Raw genomic sequence first — 17580 nt, 5'->3', positions numbered from 1 at the left:
TTAGGTAGATATATTCCCAAGTATTTTATTCTTTCTGTTGCAATGGTGAATGGAATTGTTTCCTTAATTTCTCTTTCTGTTTTCTCATTATTAGTGTATAGGAATGCAAGGGATTTCTGTGTGTTGATTTTATGTCCTGCAACTTTACTATAGTCATTGATTAGTTCTAGTAATTTTCTGGTGGAGTCTTTAGGGTTTTCTCTGTAGAGGATCATGTCATCTGCAAACAGTGAGAGTTTTACTTCTTCTTTTCCAATTTGGATTCCTTTTATTTCTTTTTCTGCTCTGATTGCTGAAGCCAAAACTTCCAAAACTATGTTGAATAGTAATGGTGAAAGTGGGCACCCTTGTCTTGTTCCTGACTTTAGAGGAAATGCTTTCAATTTTTCACCATTGAGGATAATGTTTGCTGTGGGTTTGTCATATATAGCTTTTATTATGTTGAGGTATGTCCCTTCTATTCCTGCTTTCTGGAGAGTTTTTATCATAAATGGGTGTTGAATTTTGTCAAAGGCTTTCTCTGCATCTATTGAGATAATCATATGGTTTTTATTTTTCAATTTGTTAATGTGGTGTATTACATTGATTGATTTGCGGATATTGAAGAATCCTTGCATCCCTGGGATAAAGCCCACTTGGTCATGGTGTATGATCTTTTTAATGTGTTGTTGGATTCTGATTGCTAGAATTTTGTTAAGGATTTTTGCATCTATGTTCATCAGTGATATTGGCCTGTAGTTTTCTTTTTGTGTGGGATCTTTGTCAGGTTTTGGTATTAGGGTGATGGTGGCCTCATAGAATGAGTTTGGAAGTTTACCTTCCTCTGCAATTTTCTGGGAGAGTTTGAGCAGGATAGGTGTTAGCTCTTCTCTAAATTTTTGGTAGAATTCAGCTGTGAAGCCGTCTGGACCTGGGCTTTTGTTTGCTGGAAGATTTTTGATTACAGTTTCAATTTCCGTGCTTGTGATGGGTCTGTTAAGATTTTCTATTTCTTCCTGGTCCAGTTTTGGAAAGTTGTACTTTTCTAAGAATTTGTCCATTTCTTCCACGTTGTCCATTTTATTGGCATATAATTGTTGATAGTAGTCTCTTATGATCCTTTGTATTTCTGTGTTGTCTATTGTGATCTCTCCCTTTTCATTTCTAATTTTATTGATTTGATTTTTCTCCCTTTGTTTCTTGATGAGTCTGGCTAATGGTTTGTCAATTTTATTTATCCTTTCAAAGAACCAGCTTTTGGTTTTGTTGATTTTTGCTATGGTCTCTTTTGTTTCTTTTGCATTTATTTCTGCTCTAATTTTTAAGATTTCTTTCCTTCTACTAACCCTGGGGTTCTTCATTTCTTCCTTTTCTAGTTGCTTTAGGTGTAGGGTTAGCTTATTTATTTGACTTTTTTCTTGTTTCTTGAGGTGTGCCTGTATTGCTATGAACTTTCCCCTTAGGACTGCTTTTACCGTGTCCCACAGGTTTTGGGTTGTTGTGTTTTCATTTTCATTCGTTTCTATGCAAATTTTGATTTCTTCTGTGATTTGTTGGTTATTCAGCAGCATGTTGTTCAGCCTTCATATGTTGGAATTTTTAATAGTTTTTCTCCTGTAATTGAGATCTAATCTTACTGCATTGTGGTCAGAAAAGATGCTTGGAATTTCTATTTTTTTGAATTTACCAAGGCTAGCTTTATGGCCCAGGATGTGATCTATCCTGGAGAAGGTTCCATGTGTGCTTGAGAAAAAGGTGAAATTCATTGTTTTGGGATGAAATGTCCTGTAGATATCAATTAAGTCTAACTGGTCTATTGTATCATTTAAAGTTTGTATTTCCTTGTTAATTTTCTGTTTAGTTGATCTATCCATAGGTGTGAGTGGGGTATTAAAGTCTCCCACTATTATTGTGTTATTGTTAATTTCTCCTTTCATACTTGTTAGTATTTGTCTTACATACTGCGGTGCTCCCGTGTTGGGTGCATATATATTTATAATTGTTATATCTTCTTCTTGGATTGATCCTTTGATCATTATGTAGTGACATTCTTTGTCTCTTTTCACAGCCTTTGTTTTAAAGTCTGTTTTATCTGATATGAGTATTGCTGCTCCTGCTTTCTTTTGGTCCCTATTTGCATGGAAAATCTTTTTCCAGCCCTTCACTTTCAGTCTGTATGTGTCCCCTGTTTTGAGGTGGGTCTCTTGTAGACAACATATGTAGGGGTCTTGTTTTTGTATCCATTCAGCCAGTCTTTGTCTTTTGGTTGGGGCATTCAACCCATTTATGTTTAAGGTAATTATTGATAAGTATGATCCCGTTGCCATTTACTTTATTGTTTTGGGTTCGAATTTATATACCGTTTTTGTGTTTCCTGTCTAGAGAATATCCTTTAGTTTTTGTTGGAGCGCTGGTTTGGTGGTGCAGAATTCTCTCAGCTTTTGCTTGTCTGAAAAGTTTTTGATTTCTCCTTCATACTTGAATGAAATCCTTGCTGGGTACAATAATCTGGGCTGTAGGTTATTTTCTTTCATCATTTTAAGTATGTCTTGCCATTCCCTCCTGGCTTGAAGAGTTTCTATTGAAAGATCAGCTGTTATCCTTATGGGAATTCCCTTGTGTGTTATTTGTTGTTTTTCCCTTGCTGCTTTTAATATTTGTTCTTTGTGTTTGATCTTTGTTAATTTGATTAATATGTGTCTTGGGGTGTTTCGCCTTGGGTTTATCCTGTTTGGGACTCTCTGGGTTTCTTGGACTTGGGTGGTTATTTACTTCCCCATTTTAGGGAAGTTTTCAACTATTATCTCCTCAAGTATTTTCTCATGGTCTTTCTTTTTGTCTTCTTCTTCTGGAACCCCTATGATTCGAATGTTGTAGCATTTAATATTGTCCTGGATGTCTCTGAGATTGTCCTCATTTCTTTTAATTCGTTTTTCTTTTATCCTCTCTGATTCATTTATTTCTACCATTCTATCTTCTAATTCACTAATCCTGTCTTCTGCCTCTGTTATTCTACTATTTGTTGCCTCCAGAGTGTTTTTAATTTCATTTATTGCATTATTCATTATATATTGACTCTTTATTTCTTCTAGGTCCTTGTTAAACCTTTCTTGCATCTTCTCAATCCTTGTCTCCAGGCTATTTATCTGTGATTCCATTTTAATTTCAAGATTTTGGATCAATTTCACTATCATTATTCGGAATTCTTTATCAGGTAGATTCCCTCTCTCTTCCTCTTTTGTTTGGTTTGGTGGGCATTTATCCTGTTCCTTTATCTGCTGGGTATTCCTCTGTCTCTTCATCTTGTTTAAATTGCTGAGTTTGGGGTGTCCTTTCTGTATTCTGGCAGTTTGTGGAGTTCTCTTTATTGTGGCTTTTCCTCACTGTGTGTGGGTTTGTACAGGTGGCTTGTCAAGGTTTCCTGGTTAGGGAAGCTTGTGTCGGTGTTCTGGTGGGTGGAGCTGTATTTCTTCTCTATGGAGTGCAATGAAATGTCCAGTAATGAGTTATGAGATCTCTATGGTTTTGGGGTGACTTTGGGCAGCTTGTATCTTGAAGCTCAGGGCTGTGTTCCTTTGTTGCTGGAGAGTTTGCTTGGTATGTCTTGCCCTGGAACTTGTTGGCCCTTGTGTGGTGCTTGGTTTCAGTGTTGGTATGGAGGCATTTGATGAGCTCCTGTCTATTAATGTTCCTTGGAGTCAGGAGTTCCCTGGGGTCAGGGTTTGGACTTAAGCCTCCTGCTTCTGGTTATTGGTCTTATTTTTACAGTAGTTTCAAAACTTCTCCTTCTATACAGCACCATTGATAAAACATCTACGTTAAAGATGAAAAGTTTCTCTACTGTGAGGGTCACTCAGAGAGGTTCACAGCGTTACATGGAGAAGAGAAGAGGGAGGAGGGAGTTAGAGGTGACCCAAATGAGATGAGGTGGAATCAACTGTGGAGACAGTGGGGTAGCCAGTAGTCACTTCCTTATGTGCACTCCACAACTGGACCACTCAGAGATGTTCACAGAGTTATACAGAGAAGAGAAGGAGGAGGAAGGAGACAGAGGTGGCCAGAAGGATGGGGGGAATGAAAAGGAGGGAGACAGATCCAGCCAGTAATCAGTTCCCTAAGTGTTCTCCACCATCTGGAACACACAGGAACTCACAGAGTTGGGTAGAGAGGGGTTAGGGAGGAGACACAGGCAACCTGGTGGAGAAAAAGGAGAGTCCAAAGGGAGGGAGAGCAGTCAAGTCAGTAATCTCGCTCCCTAGTGAAAAATGCGTCCTGAGGATTGGGTTCTTAAAGGTACAAAATTGGTAACAAATACATAAAAGCAAAAATTAAAAATCTAGAGTAGAGTTTGGAATTTCAAAAATACGATGTTAAAGAAAAGAAGAAGGGAAAGAAAGAGAGAAAAAACGAACAAAGAAAAACAAACAAGGTCGCGAAAATTATAAAGAAAATACAGGTACAAAATTGATAACTAATACCAAAAAGCAAAAATTAAAAATCTAGAGTAGAGTTTGGAATTTCAAAAATACAATGTTAAAAAAAAAAGGAAGAAGAGACATAAAGAGAGAAAACAAACAAACAAACAAAAACAAACAATGTCACAAAAATTATAAAGAAAATACAGGTACAAAATTAATATCAAATACCAAAAAGCATAAATTAAAAATCTAGAGTACAGTTTGGAATTTCAGATATACAATGTTATATAAAAGAAGAAGAGAAAGAAACAGAAAAAAAAAGTCACAGAAATTATAAAAAAAACTATAGGTACAAAATTGATAACATATACCAAAAAGCTAAAATTAAAAAACTAGAGTACAGTTTGGAATTTCAAAAATACAATGTTAAAGAAAAGAAGAAAAAAAAAAAACAAAAAACAAGGTCAAGAAATTATAAAATATATATATATGGAGTTTGCTGAAGAAGAAAAAAAATAGGATCTTTTTTTTTTTTTGCAAAGTAATAGGTTATAAAAGTGAAAACTAAAGGAACAATAGAGGACTTAAAAAAATTTTTTTTCTAAAAATTAAAAAAAAAAGAAAGAAAGAAAGAATGATCATAAAAATAGTAAAAATATATCTAGGACTTTTTCTGGTTTTATTGTGAGTATTGTGGGTTCAGTTCATTTTTGGCTAGTTCCTTGGTCAGACTTATATTTCTCAAGATCTATAGGCCCCTTCCTATGTAGTCCGTAGTAACCACAGGGTTTTAATCTATTGCCTGTAGCTTCCAAGGCGTTTCCCTCTGTTATAACTTCTTCTGTTTGCTGGTCTCTTCAGTGTCTGGTTACCGCCCTGACACAAAGGGGACGGTGGGGGAAACTTTTTTTTTTTTTAGGCTCACTTGTTCAGTCACGCTGTGGAGGGGGAGGGAGGGATGCTGCAAACAAATAACACTGGCGTGCGCTCGCAGTGCCTCAGCCACGCTGGGTCTGCCCCCACTCACGGCGCGTGTAGCCTTCCTGCCCACACTGCTCGGGCTCTAGGTTGTTCCGCCGGGAACAATCCGAGGCTGGTCCTGGGCTGCATGTACCTCCCAGGTCCAAGCCACTCAGGTTCAGGCACTCGGGTAGTCCTCAGAGGTGCAGACTCAGTTGGGCCTGCATTTTGTGCTCTTCCCAGGTCCGAGCAGCTCAGGTGATGAGGTGTTTGACGAGCGCCAATGCTGCGACTTATCGCCTCCCCGCCACTCGGTTATCTGGGTGTAAAACTGGCGCACCTTCTCAGGCAAATGTTGACCGTCCAGACCCCCAAGAAGTTTTAGTTAGCAAAGAACCCTGCTTACAGTTTTATAGATAATGTCTCTCTGGGGCTGCGATTGCCCCCATCCGGCTCTGGCTGCCTGTCACCGGAGGGGGAAGGTCTGCAGCCGGCTATCTCTGTTCAGTCCTTTGTTCGTGCGCGGGCCTGGCAATGTCTTAGGTTGGGGCTGGCTTTTCGCGTGGCAGATATCCCACAGTCTGGTTTGCTAGCCCAAATTATTTCGCTCAGATAGTGCTCAGGGTATTCAGGCCATATTCTTACTCTGAGCGATGCAGCCCGCTCCGCGCCTCCCTGCCCAGCCCCCGCTTGCTAATGGCGTGTGCAGGCGTCTGCGCTGCTTCTCCACTGGGGGAGTTACCGTACGGCTCGCAATCTGCGAGTTTTAATTGTTTATTTATTTTTTCTCCCTGTTATGTTGCCCTCTGTGCTTCCAAAGCTCGGCACAGATTCGGCAGTGAGAAGGTTTCCTGGTGTTTGGAAACTTCTCTCTTTTTAAGACTCCCTTCCCAGGACGGAGCTCCGTCCCTCCCTCTTTTGTCTCTTTTTTTGTCTTTTATATTTTTTCCTACCTCCTTTCGAAGAATTGGGTTGCTTTTCTGGGTGCCTGATGTTCTCTGCCGGCATTCAGTAGTTGTTTTGTGGAATTTACTCGACGTTTAAATGCTCTTTTGATGAATTTGTAGGGGAGAAAGTGTTCTCCCCGTCCTACTCCTCCGCCATCTTGGCTCCTCCCTCTGCTGTGTATATTTTTAAAGCTTCTTTATCTGTTCATCTGTTGATGGGCACTTGGGTTGTTTCCATATCTTGGCAATTGTCAATAATGCTGCTGTCAACATTGATGTGCATGTATATTTTTGAATTATTGTTTTCATTTTCTTCAGATATATACCCAGGAGTAAAATTTCTGAGTCATACATAGTTTTATTTTCAGATTTTTGAAAAATTGCTATATGATTTTCCACAGTGGCTGCATCAATGGGCATTCCCACCAACAGTATACAAACTTCCCTTTTTCCTAAGTCCTCCCCAACATTTGTTATTTGTATTCTTTTTGATAACAGCCATTCTGACAGGTGTGAGGTGATATTTCACTGTGGTTTTAATTTGTGTTTCCCTGATAATTAGTCATTTTGAGCATTTTTTCATGTACCTGTTGGCCATATGTATGTCTTCTTTGAAAAAAAATGTCTATTCAACTCTTCTGTCCATTTTTAATTGAGCAATTTGTATTTTTGATGCTGAGTTATACTAGCTGTATGTATATTTTTGATATTAACACTGTATCGATTGGATCATTAGCAAATATCTTCCATTCAGGGTTGTCTTTTCATTTCGTTGGTGGTTTCTTTGGCTGTGCAAAAGCTTTTAAAATCTAATTAGATCTCACTGTGATTCTGATACATTTCCTTACCAAAAACATCTGATTATTCTTAGTCTGTTCCAACAGCTTAAGCTCTGACAGTGAAATTAACGTTAACTTTGGAAGAAACAACAAAAGTATCTATCCACTGGCATGGTATTTTTTTGTCATCTCTCAGTAGGGCATGTTTATGACACTTCATAGATTTGTAACAGAACGTATCTCTGATTAAATATTTTTCTTCTCATTTCTTTGAAAATTGAATAATCCATAGAGAAGCTTACTTTGTTTATACAATTATATGCGTTATTTATTACTTCCCAGCTCTCTTGGACCTTATCTCAAGTTCTAAATAGCAGGGCAACCAAGAGGAAATTGAAATTTCTATTTGATACAAGTTTTTATATTCTGTATTTATATGAAACAAAACAAAGTTTTTATTTTAAGAGTTGACAGCAGCTTGAGGTAAGAACTATCTTTGGGAAAAATATCCTCATAAGTCACTTATACATCAAAGAAGATTATTGTATAGATAGATATATGGTATAGATATCATTGATATATATAGATATATGAATATTGGTATGTAATTTATATGATATGTTGAATTCAGAAATTCTCTGTTGGAATTGTCTCTTTTTTAAAAAATTGAAGTGTTGATTTACAATATGTAAGTTTGATTTACATCAACCTTACAATATGTAATAACCTTACAGTATGTAACCTTACAATATGTAAGTTTCTGGTGTACAGCAAAGTGATTACTTGTAGGTTATTTCAAGATATTGAATATAGTTCCCTGTGTTATATAGTAGGATCTTGCTGTTTTATACATAGTAGTTTGTATCTGGAGAAGGCAATGGCACCCCACTCCAGTACTCTTGCCTGGAAAATCCCATGGACGGAGGAGCCTGGTAGGCTGTAGTCCAGGGAGTCGTGAAAAGTTGGAAACGACGGAGTGACTTCACTTTCCCTTTTCATTTTCATGCATTGGAGTAGGAAATGGCAACCCACTCCAGTGTTCTTGCCTGGAGAATCCCAGGGATGGAGGAGCCTGGTGGGCTGCCGTCTATGGGGTCACACAGAGTCGGACTGAAGCAACTTAACAGCAGCAGCAGCAGCAGCATATCTTGACTATTGTTAATAGTACTGCAATGAAATTGGGTTGTATGTGTCTTTTTGAATTATAGTTTTCTCCAGATATATGCCCAGAAGTGGAATTGTAGGTAACTCTTTTATTTTTAGTTTTTTAAGTAACCTCCATACTATTCTCCACAGTGGCTGTACCAATTTACATTCCCACTAACAGTGTAAGGGGGCTTCCCAGGTAGCTCAGCTGGTAAAGAATCCACCTGTAATGCAGTAGACCCTGGTTCAGTTCCTGGGTCAGGAGGATGTTCTGGAGAAGGCTACCCACTCCAGTTTTCTTGGGCTTCCCTGGTGGCTCTGTTGGTAAAGAATCCACCTGCAATGTGGGAGCCCTGAGTTTGGTCTCTGTGTTGGGAAGATCCCCCTGGGGGAGAGCCTGGCAACCCACTCCAGTATTCTTACCTGGAGAATTCCATGGACAGAGGAGCCTGGCGGGCTACAGTCCATGGTGTCACAAAGAGTCAGACATGACTGAGCAATTAAGCACACAACAGTGTAAGAGGGCTCCCTTCTGTTGGACTTCTTTATAAAACACTTTATAGATAATTCTTGAGAAACTTAATAGATATTTCTTTCTGCAGAAGCTGGCTATAGATAAAGAAATAAAGACCGAGTTGATTATTTCCTTCCCTCTAATCATTAATTAGAACCAGGTAATGCCCTTCAATTTCCCAATTTCCAGGGAGATGCTTGAGAAGCAGTGAAAATATCAAGACTGTTCCCATGTGAGCCTTCCCGGAGGAGGCAGGACAGGAAATTGGCTCAGTACCTAGAGGCACCCACAGCCAGCCTGGAGACATAGAGCAGGTAGAGCTTGGGCTCTTTGTGAAACAGCTGAAGAGGCATATCTCAAATCATCGTAACAGCAAGCAGTTTCTCTTTTTCTACTTCTGCATGTTCATTCTCCTTTCCTTTCACAACTGAGCTGTTATAATAATATATGTGAAAATCAGATGGAGTACTTTATCATTCTTTTTTTTACAGCTGTATAGAGGTCATAAAGACATGCCATAGTTTACTCAAGCATGTTCCTTGGTAGAAGCATTTAGTGACTTTTAATATAATTATCAACAAGCAATCATTGTGACAGAAGTATCTTTGCAGGAAATTACTAAAGATGGGATTGCTGAGCTACATAGTAAATATATATTTAGTTTTTTGTTAGGTATTGCTAAATTCTCCTCCAAAACAGGTGCAACCATTTTATTTCCACCAGAAATGCATGAGAGTGTCTGTTTCTGCAGTATTTAGCTAAAAGATGTTGTCACCCTTTTTAATATTGCTATTCCTCATGTTTGGGAAATGTATCTTAGTGTGATTTTTCAAAAACTTTTTTTGGAGGTTCTTTGTAATAAGAGTTTATTTATTTATTATTAGAGTATAATTGCTTTACAATGTTGTGCTAGTTTCTGCTGTACAGCAATGTGAATCAGCCATGTATACATATATGTACAAATATGCCCAGTAGTGGAATTGCTGAATGATATGGTAGTTCTGTGTTTCATTTTTTAAGGAACTTCTGTTCTCCACAATAGCTGTACCAATTTACATTCCCACCAACAGTTTAAGAGGGTTCCCTTTTCTCCACACCCTTTCCAGCATTTGTTATTTATAAATTCTTTTAAGTAAATATTTATTATTTAAATATTTAGTTAAAATATTTATTTTATTTATTTATCTTAGTTGCAGCATGCAGGATCTTTTGTTTTGGCATGTGAACTCTTAGTTGCAGAAAGTGGAGTCTAGTTCCATGACCAGGGATTGAACTTGGGCCCCTTGCATTGGGAGTGCAGAATCTTAGCCACTGAACCACCAGGGAAGTCTGGTGATTCCTGTTTGTAGATTTTTTAAAGATGGCCATTCTGGCCCATGTGAAGTCAGTTCAGTTCAGTCTCTCAGTCGTGTCTGACTTTTTATGACCCCATGGACTGCAGCACACCAGGCTTCCCTGTCCATCACCATCTCCTGGAGCTTGCTCAAACTTATGTCCATCAAGTTGGTAATGCAATCCAACCATCTCAAACTCTGTCATCCCCTTCTCCTCCTGCCTTCAATCTTTCCCAGCATCAGGGTCTTTACCAATAAGTCAGTTCTTTGCATCAGATGGCCAAAGTATTGGAGTTTCAACATCAGTCCTTCCACTGAATATTCAGGACTGATTTCCTTTAGAATGGACTGGTTGGATCTCCGTGCAGTCCAAGGGACTCACAAGAGTCTTCTCCAACACCACAGTCCAAAGCATCAACTCTTCATCACTCAGCTTTCTTTATAGTCCAACTCTCACATCCATACATAACTACTGGAAAAACCATAGCTTTGACTATATCGACCTTTGTCAGTAATGTCTCTTTTTAATATGCTGTCTAGGTTGGTCAAAGATTTTCTTCCAAAGAGCAAGCATCTTTTAATTTCATGGCTTCAGTCACCATCAGCAGTGATTTTGGAGCCCAAGAAAATAAAAATCTGTCATGGTTTCCATTGTTTCCCCATCTATTTGCCATGAAGTGATGGGACCAGAGGCCATGATCTTAGTTTTTTGAATGTTGAGTTTTAAGGTAGCTTTTTCACTCTCCTCTTTCAGTTTCATCAAGCTCTTTAGTTCCTGTTCACTTTCTGCCACAAGGGTGGTGTCTGTGAAGTAGCAGTGTGTGTGAAGTAGTGTGAGGTAGTACCTCATTGCGCTTTTGGTTTGCATTTCTCTGATAATTACCAATGTTGAGCATCTTTTCATATGCCTCTTGGCTATTGTATTTCTTCTTTGGAGAAATGTCTGTTTAGGTCTTTTGTTCATTTTTTGATTGAATTGTTTATTTTTCTGACATTAAGCTCCATGAGCTGTTTCTATATTTTGGAGATTAATCCTTTATCTGTTGCTGCATTGGCAAATATTTTCTCTCATTTTGAGGGTTGTCTTTTCATCTTGTTTAAGATTTCCTTTACTGTGAGAAACCTTTTAAGTTTAATTTTGTTCCACTTGTTTATTTTTGTTTTTTTAATTTTCATTATTCTAGGAAGTGGAAAGAGGAGAGTGAAAAAGTTGGCTTAAAGCTCAACATTCAGAAAACGAAGATCATGGCATCTGGTCCCATCACTTCATGGAAAACAGATGGGGAAACAGCGGAAACAGTGTCAGACTTTATTTTTTTGCTCTCCAAAATCACTGCAGATGGTGATTGCAGCCATGAAATTAAAAGGTGCTTACTCCTTGGAAGAAAAGTTATGACCAAGCTAGACAGCATATTCAAAAGCAGAGACATTACTTTGCCAACAAAGGTCTGTCTAGTCAAGGCTATGACTTTTTCCAGCGGCCAGGTATGGATGTGAGAGCTGGACTGTGAAGAAAGCTGAGTGCAGAAGAATTGATCTTTTGAACTGTGGTGTTGGAGAAGACTCTTGAGAGTCCCTTGGGCTGCAAGGAGATCCAAGCAGTCCATTCTGAAGGAGATCAGCCCTGGGTGTTCTTTGGAAGGAATGATGCCAAAGATGAAACTCCATTACTTTGGCCACCTCATGCGAAGAGTTGGAAAAGACTCTGATGCTGGAAGGGATTGGGGGCAGGAGGAAAAGGGGACGACAGAGGATGAGATGGCTGGATGGCATCACCGGCTCGATGGATGTGAGTCTGAGTGAACTCCGGGAGTTGGTGATGGACAGAGAGGCCAGGCGTGCTGCAATTCATGGGGTCGCAAAGAGTCGGACACGACTGAGCAACTGAACTGAACTGAACTGAACTGAGGAGGTGGATCAAAGAAGATCTTGCTGTGGTTTATATTAACGGGTGATTTCCCTATATATTCTTCCAAGAGCTCGATAGTATCTGGTGTTACATTTAGGTGTTTACTCCATTTTGACTTGATTTTCGTGTGTGGTGTTAGAAGTGTTCTACTTTCATTCTATTACGTGCAGCTGTCCATATGTCGGACAATGGTATTGTCCATTTCCTAGGACCACTTACTGAAGAGGCTTTCTTTTCTCCGTTGTATATTTCTGCATCCTTTGTCATAGATTCAGTTCAGTTCAGTAGCTCAGTCATGTCCGACTTTTTGCAACCCCATGAATCGCAGCATGCCAGGCCTCCCTGTCCATCACCAACTCCCGGAGTTCACTCAGACTCAAGTCCATTGAGTCAGTGATGCCATCCAGTCATCTCATCCTCTGTCATCCCTTTCTCCTCCTGCCTCCAATCCCTCCCAGCATCAGAGTCTTTTCCAATGAGTCAACTCTTCCCATGAGGTGGCCAAAGTACTGGAGTTTCAGCTTCAGCATCATTCCCTCCAAAGAAATCCCAGGGCTGATCTCCTTCAGAATGCACTGGTTGGATCTCCTTGCAGTCCAAGGGACTCTCAAGAGTCTTCTCCAACACCACAGTTCAAAAGCATCAATTCTTCGGCCCTCAGCCTTCACAGTCCAACTCTCACATTCATACATGACCACAGGAAAAACCATAGCCTTGCCTAGACGGACCTTTGTTGGTAAAGTAATATCTCTGCTTTTGAATATGCTATCTAGGTTGGTCATAACTTTTCCTTCCAAGGAGTAAGCGTCTTTTAATTTCATGGCTGCAGTCACCATCTGCAGTGATTTTGAAGCCCCCAAAAATAAAGTCTGACGCTGTTTCCACTGTTTCCCCATCTATTTCCCATGAAGTGATGGGACCGGATGCCATGATCTTTATTTTCTGAATGATGAGCTTTAAGCCAACTTTTTCACTCTCCTCTTTCACTTTCATCAAGAGGCTTTTTAGTTCCTCTTCACTTTCTGCCATAAGGGTGGTGTCATCTGCATATCTGAGGTTATTGATATTTCTCCCGGCAATCTTGATTCCAGCTTGTGCTTCTTCCAGTCCAGCATTTCTCATGATGTACTCTGCATAGAAGTTAAAGAAGCAGGGTGACAATATACAGCCTTGATGGACTCCTTTTCCTATTTGGAACCAGTCTGTTGTTTCATGTCCAGTTCTAACTGTTGCTTCCTGACCTGCATACAAATTTCTCAAGAGGCAGATGAGGTGGTTTGGTATTCCCATCTCTTTCAGAATTTCCCACAGTTTATTGTGATCCACACAGTCAAAGGCTTTGGCATAGTCAATAAAGCAAAAATAGATGTTTTTCTGGAACTCTCTTGATTTTTCCATGATCCAGCAGATGCTGGTAATTTGATCTCTGGTTCCTCTGCCTTTTCTAAAACAGGCTTGATCAGGAAGTTCACGGTTCACATATTGCTGAAGCCTGGCTTGGAGAATTTTGAGCATGACTTTACTAGCATGTGAGATGAGTGCAACTGTGCAGTAGTTTGAGCATTCTTTGCATTGCCTTTCTTTGGGATTGGAATGAAAACTGACCTTTTCCAGTCCTGTGGCAACTGCTGAGTTTTCCAAATTTGCTGGCATATTGAGTGCAGCACTTTCACAGCATCATCTTTCAGGATTTGAAAGAGCTCAACTGGAATTCCATCACCTCCACTAGCTTTGTTCGTAGTGATGCTTTCTAAGGCCCACTTGACTTCACATTTCAGGATGTCTGGCTCTAGGTCAGTGATCACACCATTGTGATTATCTGGGTCGTGAAGATCTTTTTTGTACAGTTCTTCTGTGTATTCTTGCCACCTCTTCTTAATATCTTCTGCTTCCGTTAGGTCCATATCATTTCTGTCCTTTCTCGAGCCCATCTTTGCATGAAATGTTCCCTTGGTATCTCTAATTTTCTTGAAGAGATCTCTAGTCTTTCCCATTCTGTTGTTTTCCTCTATTTCTTTGCATTGATCGCTGAGGAACGCTTTCTTATCTCTTCTTGCTATTCTTTGGAACTCTGCATTCAGATGTTTATATCTTTTCTTTCCTCCTTTGCTTTTCACTTCTCTTCTTTTCACAGCTATTTGTAAGGGCTCCCCAGACAGCCATTTTGCTTTATTGCATTTCTTTCCATGGGGATGGTCTTGATCCCTGTCTCCTGTACAATGTCACGAACCTCATTCCATAGTTCATCAGGCACTCTATCTATCAGATCTAGGTCCTTAAATCTATTTCTCACTTCCACTGTATAATCATAAGGGATTTGATTTAGGTCATACCTGAATGGTCTAGTGGTTTTCCCTACTTTCTTCAATTTAAGTCTGAATTTGGTAATAAGAAGTTCATGATCTGAGCCACAGGCAGCTCCCAGTCTTGTTTTTGTTGACTGTATAGAGCTTCTGCATCTTTGGCTGCAAAGAACATAATCAATCTGATTTCAGTGTTGACCATCTGGTGATGTCCATGTGTAGAGTCTTCTCTTGTGTTGTTGAAAGAGAGTGTTTGTTATGACCAGTGCATTTTCTTGACAAAACTCTATTAGTCTTTGCTCTGCTTCATTCCGCATTCCAAGGCCAAATTTGCCTGTTACTCCAGGTGTTTCTTGACTTCCTCCTTTTGTATTCCAGTCCCCTATAATGAAAAGGACATCTTTTTTGGGTGTTAGTTCTAGAAGGTCTTGTAGGTCTTCATGGAACCATTCAACTTCAGCTTCTTCAGCATTACTGGTTGGGGCATAGACTTGGATTACTGTGATATTGAATGGTTTGCCTTGGAAACCAACAGAGATCATTCTGTCGTTTTTGAGATTGCATGCAAGTACTGCATTTCAGACTCTTGTTGACCATTATGGCTACTCCATTTCTTCTGAAGGATTCCTGCCCACAGTAGTAGATATAATGGTCTCTGAGTTAAATTCACCCATTCCAGTCCATTTGAATTCGCTGATTTCTAGAATGTCGACATTCACTCTTGCCATCTCTTGTTTGACCACTTCCAATTCGCCTTGATTCATGGACCTAACATTCCAGGTTCATATGCAATATTGCTCTTTACAGCATGGGACCTTGCTTCTATCACCAGTCACATCCACAGCTGGGTATTGTTTTTGCTTTGGCTCCATCCCTTCATTCTTTCTGGAGTTATTTCTCCACTGAGCTCCAGTAGCATATTGGGCACCTACTGACCTGGGGAGTTCCTCTTTCAGTATCCTATCATTTTGCCTTTTCATACTGTTCATGGGGTTCTCAAGGCAAGAATACTGAAGTGGTTTGCCATTCCCTTCTCCAGTGGACCACATTCTGTCAAATCTCTCCACCATGACCCGCCCGTCTTGGGTTGCCCCACGGGCATGGCTTAGTTTCATTAAGTTAGACAAGGCTGTGGTCCTAGTGTGGTTATATTGACTAGTTTTCTGTGAGTATGGTTTCATTGTGTTTGCCCTCTGATGCCCTCTTGCAACACCTACCGTCTTAGTTGGGTTTCTCTTACCTTGGACAGGGGGTATTTCTTCACGGCTGCTCCAGCAAAGTGCAGCCACTGCTCCTTACCTTGGACGAGGAGTATCTTCTCACCACCACCCTTCCTGACCTTCAACGTGGGATAGCGCCTCCAGGCCCTCCTGCGCCCGCGCAGCCACCACTCCTTGGACTGGGGTTGGTCCTCCCGGCCGCCGCCCCTGGCCTCCGGCGTGGGGGAGTGGGGTAGCTCCTCCCGGCTGCCCCTGACTTCGGACTTAGGTAGCTCTTCTCTGCCCTTCCTGCGCCGTTGCAGCCTGGCACTCTCGGCTGCTGCCCCTGACCTCGGACGTGGGGTAAGTCCTCTTGGCCACCGCCCTTCAGGCATGGGGTCCTCCCAGCTTCTGCCCCTGACCTCGGACGTGGGGTAGCTCATCTCGGCCGCGCTTAGTGCGCCGGTCGCAGCCGCCGTCGCGCTTAGTGCGCCGGTCGCAGCCGCCGTCGCGCTTAGTGCGCCGGTCGCAGCCGCCGTCGCGCTTAGTGCGCCGGTCGCAGCCGCCGTCGCGCTTAGTGCGCCGGTCGCAGCCGCCGTCGCGCTTAGTGCGCCGGTCGCAGCCGCCGTCGCGCTTAGTGCGCCGGTCGCAGCCGCCGTCGCGCTTAGTGCGCCGGTCGCAGCCGCCGTCGCGCTTAGTGCGCCGGTCGCAGCCGCCGTCGCGCTTAGTGCGCCGGTCGCAGCCGCCGTCGCGCTTAGTGCGCCGGTCGCAGCCGCCGTCGCGCTTAGTGCGCCGGTCGCAGCCGCCGTCGCGCTTAGTGCGCCGGTCGCAGCCGCCGTCGCGCTTAGTGCGCCGGTCGCAGCCGCCGTCGCGCTTAGTGCGCCGGTCGCAGCCGCCGTCGCGCTTAGTGCGCCGGTCGCTGTCAAAGATTAGGTGACCACAGATGCAAGGGTTTATCTCTGGCCCTTCTATTTTACACCATTAATCTATATTTCTGTCTTTGAACAGTTCAGTCAGTCAGTCGCTTCAGTCACTCAGTCATGTCTGACTCTTTGCAACCCCATGGACTGCAGCACGCCAGGCCTCCCTGTCCATCACCAACTCCTGAGGCTTACTCAAACTCATGTCCATTGAGTCAGTGAGGCCATCCAACCATCTCAACTTCTGTCATCCCCTTCTGCTCCCGCCTTCAATCTTTCCCAGCATCAGGGTCTTTTCAGATGAGTCAGTTGTTCACATCAGGTGGCCACAGTATTGGACTTCCAAATTCAGCATCAGTCCTTCCAATGAATATTCAGGACTTATTTCCTTTAGGATGGACTGGTTGGATCTCCTTGCAGTCCAAGGGACTCTCAAGAGTCTTCTCCAACACCACAGTTCAAAAGCATCAATTCTTTGGTGCTCAGCTTTCTTCACAGTCCAACTCTCACATCCATACATGACCACTGGAAAAACCATAGCTTTGACTAGGTAGACCTTTGTTGGCAAAGTAATGTCTCTGCTTTTTAATATGCTTCCAGGTTGGTCATAACTTTTCTAACAAAGAGCAAGCGTCTTTTAATTTCATGGATTTAGTTACCATCTGCAGTGATTTTGGAGCCCCAAAAATAAAGTCTGTCACTCTAACCACTGTTCACCCATCTATTTGCCATGAAGTGATGGGACCAGATACCAAGATCTTAATTATCTGAATGTTGAGCTTTAAGCTAACTTTTTCACTCTCCTCTTTCACTTTCACCAAGAGGTTCTTTAGTTCTTCCTTGCTTTCTGCTGTAAGGGTGGTGTCATCTGCATATCTGAGGTTACTGATATTTCTCCCAGCAATATTGATTCCAAGTTGTGCTTCATGCTGCCAAGCGTTTCTCATGATGTACTCTGCATATAAGATAAATAAGCAGGGTGACAACATACAGCCTTGACAGGCTCCTTTTTCTATTTGGAACCAGTCTGTTGTTCCATGTCCAGTTCTAACTGTTGCTTCCTGACCTGCATACAGGTTTCTCAAGAGGCAGGTCAGGTGTTCTTGTATTCATATCTCTTTAAGAATTTTCCACAGTTCATTGCGATTCACACAGTCAAAGGCTTTGGTATA

Source organism: Bos grunniens, chromosome 7 (genome assembly GCF_055505025.1).
Source record: "Bos grunniens cultivar Pamir isolate PY7600 chromosome 7, Bosgru_T2T1.0, whole genome shotgun sequence".
Lineage (NCBI taxonomy): Eukaryota > Metazoa > Chordata > Mammalia > Artiodactyla > Bovidae > Bos > Bos grunniens.
Note: the sequence above shows the minus strand (reverse complement) of the source record.